At 36.3% G+C, this 18,334-nt stretch overlaps 1 long non-coding RNA gene across 3 annotated transcripts; it reads left to right on the top strand.

Annotated features, from left to right (window-relative positions):
- Nucleotides 1–173: 173 nt before the first annotated feature.
- On the top strand, nucleotides 174–16,790 carry LOC142409725 (uncharacterized). Of its 3 annotated transcripts, XR_012775752.1 has the most exons (4): nucleotides 174–679; nucleotides 4,548–4,623; nucleotides 14,629–14,823; nucleotides 16,779–16,790. It is a non-coding gene; the product is annotated as an uncharacterized LOC142409725 (long non-coding RNA). The 3 variants fall into 3 exon arrangements; XR_012775751.1 differs by lacking the exon at nucleotides 16,779–16,790 and having other exon boundaries at nucleotides 14,629–15,863; XR_012775753.1 differs by lacking the exons at nucleotides 14,629–14,823; nucleotides 16,779–16,790 and adding an exon at nucleotides 14,221–14,376.
- Nucleotides 16,791–18,334: the final 1,544 nt, after the last annotated feature.

Raw genomic sequence — 18,334 nt, 5'->3', positions numbered from 1 at the left:
CTGTAATGCTATATTCAATATGATTTTCTAGTGTTCACTCTTATTTCTGTTGCATTAATATTTTGTTTAGTTATATATATTGCTTATTTGCTATCATGTGTGTATGGAAAGAAATTATTTAAAAAAAACCCCAAATCCAAGCCCAAATATCAGAAGTCAGATTCAGGAAGTATTCTTAGTTCCTTCCTACATGCTGATGACCTTTGTTATTGGTAGTATATTTATATGTTTGGTTCTGAAACAGCACAGCAATTTAAGAAATTATCTTGTGTACTTTGTTTGCTCTCATTCCTTCTCTTGGGACTTCGTAACTGACCACGTGTCTGCTAAATCTATTTCAGTGTGAATTGAAACAGGTTCATATCCATGCCACTGCTGATGGGGTTTGTATATATTAGTCAATGAGAGTTTTAGAAGTAAACATGAATGTATGTCCTTCATTTCTGTGCTTTTAAAATTGAATGTGGGAGAGTTAGTGTAAGAACCATTGGAATAATAGGCTTTTGTTGAACTGGCTAGAGCTTACTCGTGCCCTTTTTCATTCTCAAGATAATACATTGCAAGAATATGCTATGGAGAGGCAGGTGCATACACCATAGACAGATATGTGTCTAATAGGAATGGATAAAATCTGTTGAAGAGCTTGAAGAAAACTCTAGAAGATGAGAATGCGACCAAGGTAATGGTTGGCTTGACATGAAGGTGTTCCAGTCTTTGCTTTATCTGCTGATGTGGTTGACTGGAGGTCGTTGTCGTCTTCTTTCTGGGCTGCCCCTTCAGGATTCATTTAACAGACATGTATTATTTTGTCATGACTTCAGTCTGGATGGATATTGGTTCCAGAACATGCTGTTCCTTTCTAATAAGATGCATCCTGTTAATGCAGGTGCTCTGCTGTACTACCTCTGTAGTAAAACAGTCTGGATTTTCTCAGTGTAGTGTTTAGTTGATGTTGGTCTCTCTTCAGCATTTCCCTTGAAGCATTTCCTTTTGGAAAAGCCGTACACAATGGTTGAAAAAAAGAAAATAATACTATTCTTTGGTGATTTGAGTCTGATGTTTTATTTCTGAGATACCTGTAATTTGCCTTGCTGACCTACAAAACCACAAGGTAGATTTTAACTTTTCTATGGCAAGTAGTTTACTCCTGTTGGCTGTAGCCAACAGTTTGGTGCTGAAAGTAAGCTTTAAGCTTCTGCAAGTATTTCTGACTCTTATTGCTGTCTGAGAAAGAGTGGTGACCCCTCTGACAGTAGACATATGGAGTCCACAAAAAGTAGTTTGGGCTAATTCTGTGTTTTTTCCTACCAACCTTACAACTTTTTTGCCTAAGTCTGTTTTATCCATCTTTACTTTGTTTTAGAATTTATCTTGCAGTTGCAGGGGTACAGGGCAATAGTGTTGCCTGTGCTTGAAAGGCAGTTGTAAATGAGTTTTCTAAGCATGCTACTAGTACAAGGCACAACAATGTCCATTAATCTCTTCATTTATGCAATATCTTCTCCAGCAACTTCTCTACCAGTGGTGCCAACTTAATTTCTTTGTTTCCAACTGATTTCCTCCCTGTCTCTGTCTTATACGTAGAATGGTTTTCCTCTCTGTTCATTCAGATCTCTAAAAAACCTGCATATGTACAAAAAATGAAATCAGAAAATTAAATGGAATTAAATTATAAACACATCTGCTTTTGTCATCAAATTTTATCTTCCATATATCACATTTTTGAATTTTAAGTTCTCAGAAGCAAAAAAATTACTTTGTTATTGTTCAGACTTCTTAATCCTGAAGCAGTTAATAATAGACAAAAATGTTTCTAGGAGGAGTAAAGTTTTTCCAAAAGCAGTACATTGTTTAGGCCTAGTACAAACATAATAAAAAGTAGAAATCCCATTAAATTCCTGAAAGTAGAACTGCATGAAAGATTACTCTGAATGCCAGAGTAAGAAATACACAGGATTTTTTTTTTTTTTTTTTTTTTTTTTTTGCCTGGTTTTCCCCTGTTGGTTTAACTAGCTCATCTAAGTTGCTGCTAATCTGTGAGTAATCAGCATTAATTAGCATCTGCTGAACTGGACAGACTCTTCAATGTACAGACTGCCTATCAGAACAACTGTATGAAATTTTATCTCAAGACATTTTTAATCTTAATACAAAATTACCTTGATGTTGTTCCACCATTTAATATTTTTGGCATCTTGAGGTTTTCAGATAACCACTAGTGGGTGGCATATAATATGAATGATAGAACTGTAAGTATATCCATACTTCAAGTAGGAACAGCTGTCTACGCATAAGGCAATACATCGATATGCCGTGTTAATTAATCATTTTAATTTCAGTTACAGGATGTGCAAAGTGTATCACTGTTTACTGCACAGCAGTATGGCTAATAAATGATTTGTGAAATCATTTTCCATTTTAACTAGGATGTTTTTATTAAAGAACAGTAGCTATGACTAACAACAGGCTTCCATATTGTTTTGGTTTGAGGTCTGTCACTTGTTTATCATGGCACACACTCAGTGACTGAATAATAAAGAATATAAACTATTTTACTATTGCAGAGAGATTCAAAGGATAGTTGAGTCCCACCCAGCAGCCAATCAAGTTGCTTTGGGGAAACTCCCCAAATCACTTAAATTAAGAAAAGAATAAGTTATTAGATAAAAAGGTTCATATTGATTTCAGAGAAAAGTGTCTGCTCTGGAGTCTTCAAACTTTCTGTCTAGTTTTAGTTTTCAAAGAATGCATCAGAACAGTACGCTGTGCCCATGTTTTCTCATTATCACTATTTGAGGATTTATTAATTTTATGTTACTCTGATCTTACGCTTTTTCAGAATTCCTAACATTTGTCAAGATTGTATTTGTGCACGACAATATAACAACAGTATGCTACATAAGCAAACAAGTGTTTTCCAAATTTCCAAATGCTTTTGCCTTCTGTATACATTATTATCAGTGCTCTGGAATTGGTGTATGCGTGCATCATCAGATTACCATGTCAATACTGGAGTTAAGTATCTCTAGCATGCTTGCAATTGCAGAAGACTTTTTTCCAGGAATCACAAATGGAGATTCCCTAGATGAGTGATCTTTATTTTCAGCAGTAGTGTCATTTAGCTATGTATCTGTTTGCAAGGAAAAGAAATGAGCCTTTTTTCAAAGATGGTTGGAATCTGTGTTTTCCTGAGGATGCCTTTTTGATTCCAAAGTCAGGTGTGCTGATGGATGCATTCTTTACAATTCTCTTGCTTTTGAGACTTCTCAAAAAATTAGGTAAAGCACTTTATACTGGTAATTTCTACATAGACAAGACAAACTTAGTTCACAGGGTTGTTCAAATTCTCTGCCCGTTTTCTGCAAAAAATGGTGATTTTCTGACTGATGACGAAGTATTACTTTCATACTCTAACCTTTTTCACCTGTACCTAGTAAGATTGCTTTTGTATGCATTTCTGACCTATGCAGGCTATGCTCAATAAAAGGTTAATCTGAATACCAGGAAAAAAATCAACAAAGAAAACTTAGATATGGAAATAAAGGTGTTTTGTTTTTTTTTTTTAAATTGCAGCTACTGATGATAATGGCTGTAGTTTTCTTTGCAAGCTTTGGGCCACTCCCAGGATTTACTTCATGTGCACTTGCCAGCAATTAGAGTCTTCTGTCCTTTAAAAGGCTGTATCTTTTGTCTTTGTACTCTTTAATGAAATTTCTGAACTTTTACCTTTGCCATGTGCTTCATACATGTGTTGCCTTTCTTTATCTTTTTATAATATGTATATTTTTTAAGACTGAAGCAGCTAGAACAGACTTTTGAAAGTTTTGGTGTCAGAACCCCCTGACACACCTGCACATACACTCTGTGTTTCATCATTACAAGGTTTCCATTAAATCATAACCAAAGCTCCTGAAAATACTGATGGATATACACAGCTCAGGTATCATAATGGCACTAATCTTTACTTGGTTTTGAATGAAGCTGTTCAAAATTTGTCTCTTTTGAGAGAAAAGTTCTCTAGTTTGCACCAGAAATTTTAAACTAGACATGCAGTAGAGTGCAATGCTATGAATGGTCAAAGACACCAATGTTCAGTGTAATCACAGCACGTTCAAAAATTTTCACCAGCTTTGCTCATTGGTAAGTACAAGAAAATAACATAGACTTCTCTATAGACCTTTTGCAAAGCATTTTGAACAAGTATTGTTCTGGGTATGTTTTCTAGCTAGTCATTCTGTCCATCAGTACTGAAAAAGGACTGATTTCTTACCTCATTCATTTATTGTTTGGGAGAAAATAACAATTGAATAGGAATAAACACATGAAGAAAGAGAAAAGTTAATTGCCTCTATCTAACAGATTTACTTTTGTAACATGCTGTTCCCATAAGTATTCCACTTTCTTCCAACTTTCCCCTTTGCTTCCCATTTCTTTATAGCTCATTAAGTCTATAATGGAAAAGAAATGAGTAGAATGTCTCCTTTACACTGTGCGTAAATGGCTGAAGTGTACTTATGAACTGAAGGGTTTCAATTCTCTGACCTTAGGTGCACGAATCCATGCCCAGCCCCAGTGGAATGCATGCAGCAGAAGTACATCTGGAAAACATAAGCTGTCATACAGGTATGTATTTTTTAATTATTAAGTGTTTAATATTGAGAGTTGTGCATCTGCTCTTCTCTCAATCGTTGTCTTACATATTTATTCTACTCTTCAGTATGTGATCAGTGTCATGGATGTTTTAGTTATCAGCCACTACACTCTAGGACTGTGGTACCTCTTTTTGAGGGTTTAGGGCAAGAAAAGCAGATCGGTCCTCTGTCAACTGAGGACCAATCTGCTCACAGTGTTGGTTAAGAGATCAAATAACTAGCAGAGCTTTTCCCCAGATATATAGTTCCCAAATTCATAGTGACATTTTTCTTTTTTAGCCATCACTGACTTGGGATTATTTATCCATGTTCTAGGACGTGTATATATATAATTCTGTCTATCTTATTTTTAGGCTTTTTGTTTTGAGAGAATGTTGTTAGAGCAGACTGAGTGCTTTTATGAGAAATCTTAAGTCACTCATTTTAGGATTTGTTCCCTTGTTGTCCAGGTGTTCACAAACAGTGGTGACCACTCTAGATGTGCAGACAGCAGTGTAAATGATGGATGTTAGTTACTATTTAGCCCTGATCCTTTTGGTTCCAAGATCCCTATAGCTTTATATTTTGATCTTGCCAGAACTTGCTCAATTATTTTCTTGAAAGCAATATTAGTTTTCCTTGTTCATTAAATTAGAAATAACGCTATCATGAGGTCCTAAGGAGACCTGAACTGCAGGTCTCAAGATTTTGGACTAGATACAAAGTTTAGCTTCAGTTGTTGCTTAGAGTAATTGCAGTGATTCTAGCACTACTGCAGAATCTAGTCTACATCAGTATCAGCTAGATACTAGCTGTAGCTATTATTGCAATGTAGTCATATTGCTGAGAGAAGTCACAGAATTCATTCTCTGGCTCAGCAGTATTAAACAATGCATATTAGTGAGACTCAGACAGTTATCTCTTTGAGAATTTAACTGCTTGGAGGTAAAAGTTTAATCTTTATCCAAGTTTGGGGGAGACTCAGTAAATGCAACTCAGCTAGCAGTTTGCTTTGTTGTACAATAAAACCCCCACATCCAGCACAGATCCGTGTATTCTTGAGAAGAATAGAAAGTTAGAGAAGAAATCCCAGATATTTGTTTTCCAAATGGTTATATGAGTAGCCTCTGCGTACATGATGCTAAAATTATAGTCTCTTGATGGAAGACTAGGCTTAGACAATACGGTATCTGAAATGGTAGTTGAAATCTAGCAGTGTGTTTAACAAGGGCCTTGGGGTTTTGCATGTGTTATTAAGAGGTCTACAATAAAAACCTAGTGTTAAGCAGACCCACTCAAGTGAAGAAAGGGGATAAAGGAACAGGAGGGAGACAGAGGGGTCAGTCACTTAACCATCCTTTCCTTTAAGCATGAAGACAGTGTGCATAGCACTCTGGTGACTGAGAGGAAATGTGGCTGAAGCAAGCTGTTAGTTTTTAGTGAATAAAATGTCTAAAGTAAATTGTGATTTATGACATGAAGTATGTATAACCTCTACATATGCTGAGCTGTTCCTGTAGGTAGGGTATTAGCCATCTATTGCAGTTTGTTAATTTCTTTACTGAATTTATCACAGTCTCTCATATTCAGATTGATTCACCACTTTTCTGGTATGATTTATTCAGCTGCATTATCATTTATGCGTACTGTGGTTCTCTCTTTATTTCTCTGTTTTCAGGATCCATATTGGTCTCTAGAAATTGACACTGATAAGGCTATAACAGCTGGGAAATGAGCCTAATTTGAGCATATATATTCTGAACAGAGGCTAATACTAGTTGACCTAAGTGTTACTAATAAAAATGTCCTCAGGTGGTGATCTCTGTTTGCCTTTGCCCTGACATCATTTAGATTAGAGCAGTGGCAGGACTAACTCTCAGCTTCCAACCTGCCAGTGTGTAATACAAGCCTTAAAATATATGAAACGTAAGAAACCCATGTTTGAGTTCACACTGTGTCACCATTTATTGACATTAATAGTTTTATAAGTTTTTCATGAAACAAAATATTAATATTTTCTAAGTTTAGTTATGTACATTTAATCTGTTTTCAATCCAAATAATTGACAATTTCTTGTAAAAACGAGGTAGCATTTATATACTAGAAATGAGAATAGGAAATCTAGACTGAATTGCACATCTCAAATAATGGCCAAAAAAAAAGCAGAATGCATTTAAACTGCTCTGATATATTTGTATCCTGATTTCATAGAAAATGAAACATGTCAAAGAAAAAAAGAGGAAGAATTCTGAAACCTGAAGATTAATGACAGTGCACTCTTTCAGATAAAAAACCTTGCCATTGCTTCTTGATCCTTATTTTGAATTGGCTTCAAGTGGCTCATCTCATTTAGTTTGAAAGAGAACTTATGTTTAGCTTCCAAAAAGTGTTAGCTGTTTTTTTGTATTATTACATTTTTCCTTGTTAATTAAAGGCACAGATACTCATTCCCATTTCAGCACATATTAAACCCCTGTTGGAGAATGATTCCCCACAGCATCACAGCTCAGAGAAGCAGGTGTTTGACTAATGTTCAGTGAAGATGAAAACACTTTGTGACAGATGTTCAGAGAAAAAGAAAACATAATCGTTATTGCTGGGTAATTATAAATTAATTGAGTTTTGTTTTAATTGTGCCTTAGTCCATAAGTGCTGGAAGATGGTGAAGGTGTAGAAAAAGTCCTGATCATCATGTATGTCCGTATCTCAATGGTCTGCTGCCTGTACTCCAGTGCAATATAGTCAGACATACTTCAGATAGTTTTAATACACCAGTGAGGATAACAGCAGCAATCTAACCATAGTAAAGTGAAACGCATCATAGCCTTAATAAACCTTAATTCAGTTTAACCCTAGATTAAACATACCTACACAACACTGAAGTCCTAATTGTAGATGCACTTGAAAAAAATTACTGTTAAGCTGACTCTGCATTCAAGAGCTTGCTAGTTGCTCCTTTGAGAATATGTCTTGAACACTAAGATTAATGTAAGATGCTTTTTCTTTTTAAACTCCTAATGGCTATCAAACATAATGAAAGCTGTTTGGACCATCCAAATATAGCTACTTAATAGTGCTTAAATGCTAATTAAAGATACTTATCATCTGGGATGGGGAACCTAATTGAAGTCAGTTCACAATGTTAGCCTTTTTTGCTGGCAAGCTGTTATATTCCAGAAATGATAGGTTAATTAACATATCATCATAACCATGGGAGAGTTTTTTGTTTGCTTTTTTATCCTGGAAAGAAAAATGACATCTTGGCAGATGAACTTCGCAAGCAGCACTGTGTCCTGTGAAGAGATCCTAAGTCAATGTTTTGTTTGAAAACCGGAAGGTTTCTCAAGTCTGTTTACTTGTGACAACTGTCTCTCTAGAAAATAAATTCTAAGGGAGGAGTTAAGGCTATTTAATGGATGTTTTATTTTGGATTGAGTAGAATCTTTCTCCATGCTTGTACTTCATTCTCCTGTGGCTCTTCCAAGGATAAGGCGTGATACAATAAAATGTTTTCTTTTGGTTTGCTACCTGTCATTTTTGACCTGTTATGCCTTGATAGTGGATCCCTTGTAAGATAAAACTTTTCAGCATGCTCCATTATCCCTGGTTCTAATTACTCAGATGCTTGCTATTTGAATAACGTTAGTTGTGATTATTCTGAGAACATGAAAACAATTTCTGCTGCAAAACGGAAAAGCCTATAGAAGGAATCTTTTTTTTTTTTTTGAGACAAAGGCTATTTTCCACTTTACCAATACAGAAGGTGTCTGACTTCTGACACACTCTTTATTTTTCTCAAGTTTGTAAATACATATTTAATTTTTATTTAAGCCATAAAACTTCCCTGCAAAATACTGCTATATTACTTTCCCGACAAGGACAAGATTCTTCTTTTAGTGATACTCCTCTCCATAGCGTAAGTGGGGAGCCCACTGAGGTAACATAATTTGAACATGATAATGCTCTCTGCACTGTTAAACACTGAGGGTTTAATTCCTGATCATAATCTCCTCAGTCCAGAAGAAACAAAAGTGGTAATCAATTTTCCTTCTTTATTCTCATCCACTCAAATGGTATTGCAATGAACATATTCCAGAAGGTTCACTGAGACTGTGTTTGAGTTTCTGATCATTGTATTCATCATTCAGATGAATCTGGCATAAACAAGACAGGATTAGCAAAGTCCCCATTCAAGGTTAATTCAGACAGCTATTGTGAGTACTGGTATCTTCAGTCATCTTTGACAGGATCAACAAAGTCATACCTTCTTGAATTGAAAATGAAAATTTTCTGACACTGGTGTCTCTCACTGGCCTATGAGACCAGTGGGAAAGTTTGGGGCAAGGAAGACTTACCCTTGATGGAGGAGAGTTAGGTTAGGGAAGATTTAAACAAACTGGGCATACACAAGTCCATGAGTGGACCTGACTCAGCAAGTGCTGATGAAGTTGGCTGATGTCATTGCAAGGTCACTCTTAATTGTTTTTGAATGGTCATTGTGTTTGGGGGAGGTTCCTAAGGACTTGAAGAAAGAAAACGTCATTCTTATCTTCAGGAAAAGCAAGGAAGAGGATCTTGGGAGCTACAAACTGGTCAGCCTTACATCAGTCCCTGGGAAGCCATGGAGCAAATAATCAGGGAAACCATTATAAACATATTAAAGACAGAAGGTGATTTGGAGTAGTTGGCAAGCATTTATGAAAGGAATGTCATGCTTGACCTACCTGACAGCCTTCTGTGAAAGGTTGACTGGCTCAGTAGATGAGAGGAGAGCTGTGACTGTTGTTTATCTTGATCTTAGTAAGGTTTTTGACACAGTCTCCGAATTGCATCCTCTAGACAAACTTATGAAGTAAGTTATGACTAGAGAAGTGGACAGTGGGGTGGACTGAAAATTAGCTGAACTACTGGGCTCAAAGTTTTTTTGTCAGCAGCATGAAGTTCAGCTGGAGGCCAGTCACTGGTGGTGTACCCAAGGGCCAATACTAGGACCAATACTGTGTAGCATCTTCGTTGATGACTTGGATGATGGGGGCAGAGTGCACCCTCAAGTCTGCAAGTGATACAAAATTGAGAGGAGGGGCTGATGCACCAGAGAGTTGTGCTGCTATTCAGAGGGACCTTGATAGGCTGGAGAAATGGGCTGACAGGAATCTCATGGAGTTCAACAAAGGGAAGTGCCAAGTCCTGCACCTGGGGAGGAACAACCCCATGCACCAGAGCAGGGCAGAGGATCAACTGGCTGGAAAAGAGCTTTGCAGAAAAGGACTAGGGGTTCCTGCTGGACGACAAGTTGAGTATGAGTCAGCTCATGCAGCAGCAAATGTCAACAGCATCCTGAGCTGCATTAGAAAAAGGCATTCCCAGCAGGTTAAGGAAAGTGGTTATTCCCCTATACCTGGCACTGGTGAGGCTACATCTGGAGTGCTGTGTTCAGTTCTGGGCTCACCAGTGCAAGAAAATATGGACTTGGAGCGAGTCCAGGGAAGGCCCCCAAAGATGATTAAGGTTTTGAAAAATCTGCCATGCTGAATGAGCTGGGATTGTTCATCCTGGAGAAGACTCCGGGGATCTTATCAATGTGTATAAATAGGTGATGGGGCAGAGAAAAGGAGACCTCTCTCAGTGGTGCCTAGTGACAGGACGAGACAATGGACAGAAGGTGAAACACAGGAAATTGCATTTGAACATAAGAAGCAGGTTGTTTACTGTGAGAGTGGTCAAACACTGGAACAGGTTTCCCAGAGAGGTTGTGGAGTCTCCATCCTTGGAGATATTAATAACCTGTCTGGACATGGTTGTGAGCAACCTGCTCCAGTTGACACTGCTTTGAGCAAAGGGATTGGACTAGACAATCTTGAGAGGTCCCTTCCAACCTCAGCTACTCTGTGATTCTCTCTACTAATCTAAATACTGTGACCTTTGTCTTCATGTATTTAGAAATATCAATGCAGAATTCCAAGTTCATTTTCCAATGTGTCCATATTAAGTTGGGTCAATTTGAGAATAAATGATGAAACCATTTTGGAGGTAAGAATTACAGTTGCTTCTGTCTGATGAATTAGTTTCAGTAAGAAGGATTTGGTAGCCAAAATGCTGCCCTGAATTCCCCTGTGCAATGCTGTATTTTTTAAAAACTTGCTTTACATCTGTGTGCTAACTCTGTTGATGTTAGTGACACCTCAAGTAGTAAAATTTGAAAAGGCTTTTTAAATGTTTCAATGATGTTTACAGGTCAATAGAGAGTAGGATTTTTCTCTTAAATTTTAATTGGCTCTGCAGAACTGATAACAGTAAAAGAAGTTAAGATATTACTTTAATATTGAGACTGGTTTATGAAGCTGGTTATCACTGGAAGTTAGAGAAAAGGACTATTTTTTTATATAGTGACTTTCCATAAATAAAACTGCAGATAAAAGTGTAAGTTAAGTTTAAGGAAAACAACTTAGTGTTTTGAGTATGAAGGAAAAATTTAGCACAGATTTTTTTTGGAAAAAAATTAGCACAGATTTTTTTTAAAGCAAAAAGAATATCATCCCTAACCAAGAGACACACATTGAGGCCTGCCTGTACAGGTATAAGAAAGATCTTAACAATCTGGAAGATCTTCAAAAACAGGCTGGAAAAGTTGCTGAATCATCATAGGACGGTTGTTGAGAACAATGTTAGTGATGGCTTGTTTCTGCTCTGAAAGCATAGCAGCCCCTTGTAAGCCCTTGTGCTTCAAAAAAGGTCACTTAAGGAGATTTACCTTGCTGTTAAAGCTCCTTTTGATGCCAGACAGCCTAGAAGAAATTGTCACTGATGAAGACTTGCATAATACAGTCCCCAGTATAGTCCTGAAAAATAGTCAGGTAGAAAAAATTATAGTCCTTATCTATGGTCATAGAAAGACATCAGGCAACCAAAAAAATTGTATGTAGTCAGATTGGTTTGATAATTTCTGTAGCGTGATCACACATTAACTGTACATATTTCCACATTAGGTTGCTTCTGAGTTTAGCTGAATGATGCAGCTGACAAGCTTGCTTACTCTGTGGATCTACAGTGGTTTTTACGCTTACTGATACTCCTGACCACAAGAGTATTGCCCTAAATTTCCTTGTGTACTAAACATAATGTATCTGAGAGAAGAGATTTAAGCAGCTCTGCCATTTCTTGTAGAATATTTTTTTGCCTCCCTGAGCTAGAAATCCTAAGTTTTTAAATCATTATCTAAAGCTAGAGCTTCTGCATAGACTCATGGAGCTGCTTCTTTCCTTCTACTTCACAAATTTTGCTTCTTCAATGGTATTAACGTATGCACTCATCTCACTATTTTAGTCAGAGGAAATGTTCCAGCACTAACTATCTTCTCCCTGACTGCTTTCAACTAAAACTTAAACTGATCATGCAAAACAAATAGAGAGCTCTTTAGCATGCATGTTAGTGTTTAAGTCATTTTCACTTAAACATAGAACTTGGGATTTAATTTGAAAAACTTCAAATATACTTGTTTTTTCCTGTAATAGGAGCCAGAGCAATTGCCAGGAAGTATAAGTAGAAAATGCAGATGATATTTTCAATGGATAACTAAAGTAACAACATATTAATAAATGGTGATAATGGCATTTGTGAGATTACTGAAGGGAAATGGAAAAGGCTTTGTGTGATATTCATGTGTGTTCATAGAGCTCACTGAGTATAGGCTTTTTAAAGTTTTTTTTACCATTGTAAGAATATCTAGAAGCTTGCCTTCAGGGTTTTGGGAACTGTGTACACATGCAACAAAGATATCTCAGTGCTTTGAAAAGCTTTTAGCTCATTCAAAGAAACCTCAAATAAACCTCATCGATAAGTGTAAGATAACAGTATCGGAACAGAGAGAATTTTGTTGGACAGTTATAATGCCCAGAAGTATATTTATTACCAGATGCATGTTTAACTGTCAGAGTGAAAAGCCTGAGTTCTTTCTATCTGTACTGTAACCATATGCTAGGAGTTGAAAACTTACATATTCTGATAAGGCCTCTAAAGGACTTTCAATTTTTTTAACTGCTAGGCAAGAATAGACCTCATTAGCCAGAAAGTAAAAATGAACACTAATTTAGTTATGAAAGAAACAAAGTAAGAAATGCAGAAGCATTATTAGGACAGCTGATACTGAACCCCCTCTTTAGATTGCCTAACACTTTCCATTATGTAAGATTTTTGTAATACATTGGGGTTTTTTCCTCAAAGCTTTAATACCTTATTGTTTTCACCAACCTTTGAAGTTTGTCAGGGTCAAAGACCTGCAGCTAGAGACAGGTCTTTTGTAAATCTTTTGAAATTCTCATTGATTTATAAACTGTTACGAATTACTCTTTCCCTTCTTGCATTTGCATTTCTGAAAGAGATTTTTGTAGGATGCCAAACTTGACTGAATATAAAGACTACAAGTCCATGCTGCTGCTGTGATGGAACAATGTGTATTGGGAACATTCAGGACCTGCAGGAGCACCTACAGCAGAAAGGAATGATGCTGAAAGCAAAGTGTGATTGATTCATGATTGATCACCTGACCCAACAATACATCTATTTTTCCTGAGGCTTCTTAAAGGGTAAAAGAGGAGGGGAGAAAAAGATCTATATACTTCCTTCTGTTCTACCAGACTGAGCACATGACACAGTATCCCATCTCCCACTCTAGTATGAAAACCTTTGTTCAAAAGCAAACATTATTTTGATTCTGAAGTCATGTTGTCAGACATTATACTACCTTCGTGGTTGCTCATGTGAATTTTATTCTTTTCCTTTGAATCTATGTATTGTAATACAGTTGTTAATTACATGATCATGTTATTGTTATATAAGAGTTGCACATCATTTAATACATGAGATTTTTACATAAGGAAAAGGATTAAAGCTTGATGAGGAACTTTTTCTGTAAGGTTTTATTTTCAACCCAACATTTAACGTAAAGTAAAGAAGGAGCAATAATGTAAATGGACTATTACTCTCTGTTTAAAATACCAATTCTAAAGGAAGAGGCAGCATGAGGAAAATAACAACCGTAATATTTTTTCTAGGAAAAATACTCACTGTTCAGTTGGAAGGTTTACTCCTTTCCAAAAGGAAAATAGTCTAGAGATGTTGTGACCTGAGCTGGTAGGGATATCATTCTGCATAACTTATTTGCTACTTTTTCAGTTTTAGAACTGTGCAGAATATTTTCACAAAGTAGTGTGAAAATGTAGGAAGAGGTAGGTGGGCTAAGGGAAACCTGTTGGGTTTACAGAAAAAGTTGGAGACAAGGAAAGGAAATATTGAGAATTAAGATAAAATAAACAGCAGTCAGTGAGCATTGAAAGAAAAAGGGATGTGATAATAAGGTAAATTATTATTATAAACATTTGCAAGTAATCAAACATTAGATAAAATAAATATCAGGATCTTAAATTTTTAATGAAAATAAATAATAAATGCAGGTAGTTAGAAATTATAGAAATTTACAGAAAAATTAGACATAGCCATATATGTGGTAACACTTTATGCTATTTATTTATAAAAGTGTTCAGTGAAATAGTTGCAGGAGCATAGTCAAATATTTTTTTTTCTAATAACACAGCTACAAAGCATAGAAGACTGAGACCGTGACTGGTAAGGCTGCAGAATCCTCAGAAGGTAGGTGTGGTCACTGGGTAAGACCAGTGTGTGACGGTGTCTAGCACTTTAATCTTCAAGTTCAGTTGTTGATATTAGTGTTTATGAAATAGAGAATGCAAGCAAAGTAGTGGATAAACAGTCAGGATTCCCATATTTACTTACTTGATCATATTGGACCTACTAGTAATGAAAGATACCTGCAAAACACCTGATGGAATCTAAGCAGAGAAAACATACATATGGAGAGATTTGGTGTAATATGCTGTTTGCACTAATTAAGACAAATTTACACTTATCTCTAATTTTGACACAGATTCTGTGAAGGTTGAATAATTGATGCATAAATTCTTTTTTTCTTTCTGTTACACAGCTCAGAATGTGAATGCTAAAGCATTTATGACAGTGACCTGAAACTACATCACAACATTGTCTTATTCAGCCTTCAGTCCCTATCATGAACTTTGGAGGAAATACGGCCCTAAAAATGGACAATGTTTGAGAGGACAAATGTTTTTCTTCCTTATTTTGTTAATAATACACAATGCATAATGTAAATAACAGCAAGGTATAAAAAATGTATGCTATAATGACACGGATTAGATCATCATTTTGCATGCACTTTGGTGAGAAACAAAATCACAAACTGCATAAGTACCTATGATGCATACTTTTCTCCTTTTCTGGGGACTGTATGTTTTTTGCATTTACTCTGAAATATATAAAAGGTATGACATGATAGAGGTCAAATTTGCAAGTAGGTAAATGGAATGAAAACACTTCCTGATACAGTTAGTAATGTAAAGCAAGAAATGCGTATGGCTGGTCAATCAGACATGCAATTAGCACTTGCATATGCTGGTATGCAGCTATGCTTATTTTAGCTACGTCTACTATGCTGTCTCTGGAGCTTGGTCAGGTGTAATTGAACCAACACTAAGCTATATAGGAAAGAAACTGGATAAGAGAAGGGCTGCAGAAGCAAAGAATGCAGTGTACACTAATGGCCTTAGTATTTGCACAGTTCCTTAAGTGGAGTTTTAGTCATACATTTTATACTGGAATTTGTTTTGTCTTCAGCAATAGCAAGGGCCTATTGTTTCAGAGTTTTATTCTTTATTGTTTACTAATACACTGGTATTAATATAGAGCTGTTGATGATTAACTGTCTGCCTCTGAGGATCATCATGTCATTTGTTACAACTGACTTACACATTCTGGAATAGTCCTAGGACTTGCATATTAGTGTGCCATGGAGCAAAGCTGTGTGTATAGTTTTCGGTCGGAAGAGAGGAGGATACATATATCATTCTTGAGGTTCATTTGCAGAGTGTCTGTGAAGATGATCTATGAATTTAAGTCAGACCACAAGTATATGCATTACCAGGACTGCATAAAGCTGTGGTTTGAAGTTTGAGACGAATAAAAACGTTGACTATAGTAGCTCAGTAGCTCAACATGTATTTATCTGTTATAAAAGTTCCATAGGTTCTGCCTGTACATGATTCTAGATAGCACTGTCACATAATTATGTTTTCTAAGTCTGTTCTTGTTAGAAAAGTAATCTATTGGTACTGTTCATGTAAAAAACCAAACCCAAACAAAAAAACCTTGCTAATGTTAAACATACTATATTTACTTTCTAAATTAAATCAAAGGTACAGATCTATGTGTATGTATTTCTATGCAGAAATGCTTGGCATGAGCACTGGCCTTAGAGGGCATAATAATTGAATATTTGAGATTGTTTAAAAATAAACAACTATTAGGTAGCCTCCCTGACGTTAGTTTTATAAACTGCTGCTGATACTGCAATGACTTGTGTATTTCAAATTAAGCCCACTTTAGGATAATTTCTTTTTCTACTGTTCAAACCCATCAAGTCAGTGTAATTGTCACAGCAGGGTACTAGTGTTATGGTAACAATGCCCAGACTCACTTTCTCTGGAAGGAATGAATGATAAATAGAAAAACTCCCAGCAATTCTAATATAATCCACAGATTTTGAAGAAAGAACATTTTTAATAGGATCCACTTAATATTCTGCCCCTTGGTCGTCTTCACTGGATTAAAATTTAATCCAATTTATTAATCAGCATATATCATAACAATATCATGCACAATACAGGTATAATAAAAAATATATACACTGTGTAAACAGTATGATGTTCTGTGTTTCTTTGTATCTTCCACCTGAGGATATCAAAGAGACCTACAAATGTTAAATGAAAATAGACTGGTTAAATTCTGCAGGATTTTTAATTTATACCTGAAAATCCCATATTCTGTCCACAAGATTTCATGTTATTCCCTTTTATATTCTCTTGTATAACAAACAAGATAATGCTGAGCACTGTCATATGCAGATATTATATTTTCTGATGTATCAATGGGTGAAATCCTGACTTCATTAATAACAACAGGAATATGTTGAGTGAAGCCAGGTTTTCACTTAAGTTCTTTTTCTGGATGTCCTTTCAACTTTTGGGATAATAATGGGGATTTTTCTGTTGCATATCCCAGTTAAAATGTCAGAGACACTTGCAAGATTGCTTCTGATGTGAAATGAAGCTAAACCTTTCCAGGTAAATACCTCTAAGTAAAAATAAATAAAATTTACTTTTCTTTGCTAAGAATCTTGTAATCAAAGATAATACATAAGATTAGGCACCTTATGCCTGCGTGGGAGCTAAAATGCTGATTAAATACAGTTCTTCTGTCAGTCTGTGTATATAGGACAGTCCCAGCAGTGTTTTTCAGCTGTGTGGACAGACCCTTTTTCAACCGAAGCTTGAGAATGGGAATGCTTCATGCATCAGACTGATGAGAAGAAAACCTTTTTAATCTTCCAATTTTAGTTTTTCTTGGACACCTGTTAATGTGCCATTTTTGAGATTGAGCATTATGTTATTAACCTTTGGTCTTTTAATCCCCCTGATTTTTATATCCATAACATAATAAACAGCTGTCCTCTGAGGAAATGTCATTTTCATCTAGGTTATTTAGACTGCAACAGCTTTGTTTTCAGTCTTTAGAGGATCTAAAGCATCTGTAGTAGCTGTAAAACAGGAGCCAGTTTGTTTTGTCCATATCTGAATTGATCCTCTTCCATCTGAGACACTATAAATGTGAAAATTCAATGAGGTGTAGAAAGAACAGCGGTACTATAAACATCATTACCTACCTATACCTGATGCATCTTCTCTGTTCTTGTTACAAAACTGTTCAGTTTTTTCTGAAGTAAACTAGAAATTTTCAGTGAGTGAGTTGAAGAAAAGTCAGAAAGTAGCAACGTTGATCCAACAGCCTGGATTTTAGACAAACGCTCTGGTAAGTACCCACAATAGTGTGGTAGTGCCAAAATATTTCTGACCTTTTCAAGTTAGTTGTCTTGAAAGTCACTGGTATTCTGTTTTTGTTACTAAATCTTTCCCCTTCCAGTGTTCATAATGCAAATGTTTTCTGAGTCATGTAGTTTAAAAAATTAGAGATGGCACAATGTGATAATATGGAAAGGACCTTGATATGAAGCAAAGGTATGATTAGGCAATATCTGGTTACCTTTCTTTTCCTCTGACTGATCTGTTTTCTGATTATTTCTATTACCTCTCTTCTTAAAAATGTAAGTAGTGGACTGTTCTACCTGGGGAAAATTTTGTTAAGGAATAAGGTTATAACTAAGGCTCTGGTAAACAGATATAACTTAAAATGTGGGACAGTATGGAAAACTAGATTTAATGCAGCCCAGCTCTCAATCTTTGTTTCGAGGGCACATTGCTGGCTCATGGTTAACTGTCTGTCCACCGGGAACCCCAGATCCTTTTCTGCAAAGCTGCTTCCCAACTGGGTGGCCCCCAGCATGTACTGGTGCCTGGGATTGTTCCTCTCCAGGTGCAGGACTTGGCACTTCTCCTTGTTGAACTCCATGAGGTTCTTGTCAGCCCATTTCTCCAGCCTATCAAGGTCCCTCTGAATAGCAGCACAACTCTCTGGCTTATCAGCCACTCCTCCCAGTTTTGTGTCATCAGCGAACTTGCTGGGGGTACACTGCCCCATCATCCAGACCATTAATGAAGACG

Source organism: Mycteria americana, chromosome 5 (genome assembly GCF_035582795.1).
Source record: "Mycteria americana isolate JAX WOST 10 ecotype Jacksonville Zoo and Gardens chromosome 5, USCA_MyAme_1.0, whole genome shotgun sequence".
Classification (NCBI taxonomy): Eukaryota; Metazoa; Chordata; class Aves; order Ciconiiformes; family Ciconiidae; genus Mycteria; species Mycteria americana.
The sequence above is the reverse complement of the archived record's forward strand: the minus strand, read 5'-3'. Positions and strand labels throughout refer to the sequence as shown.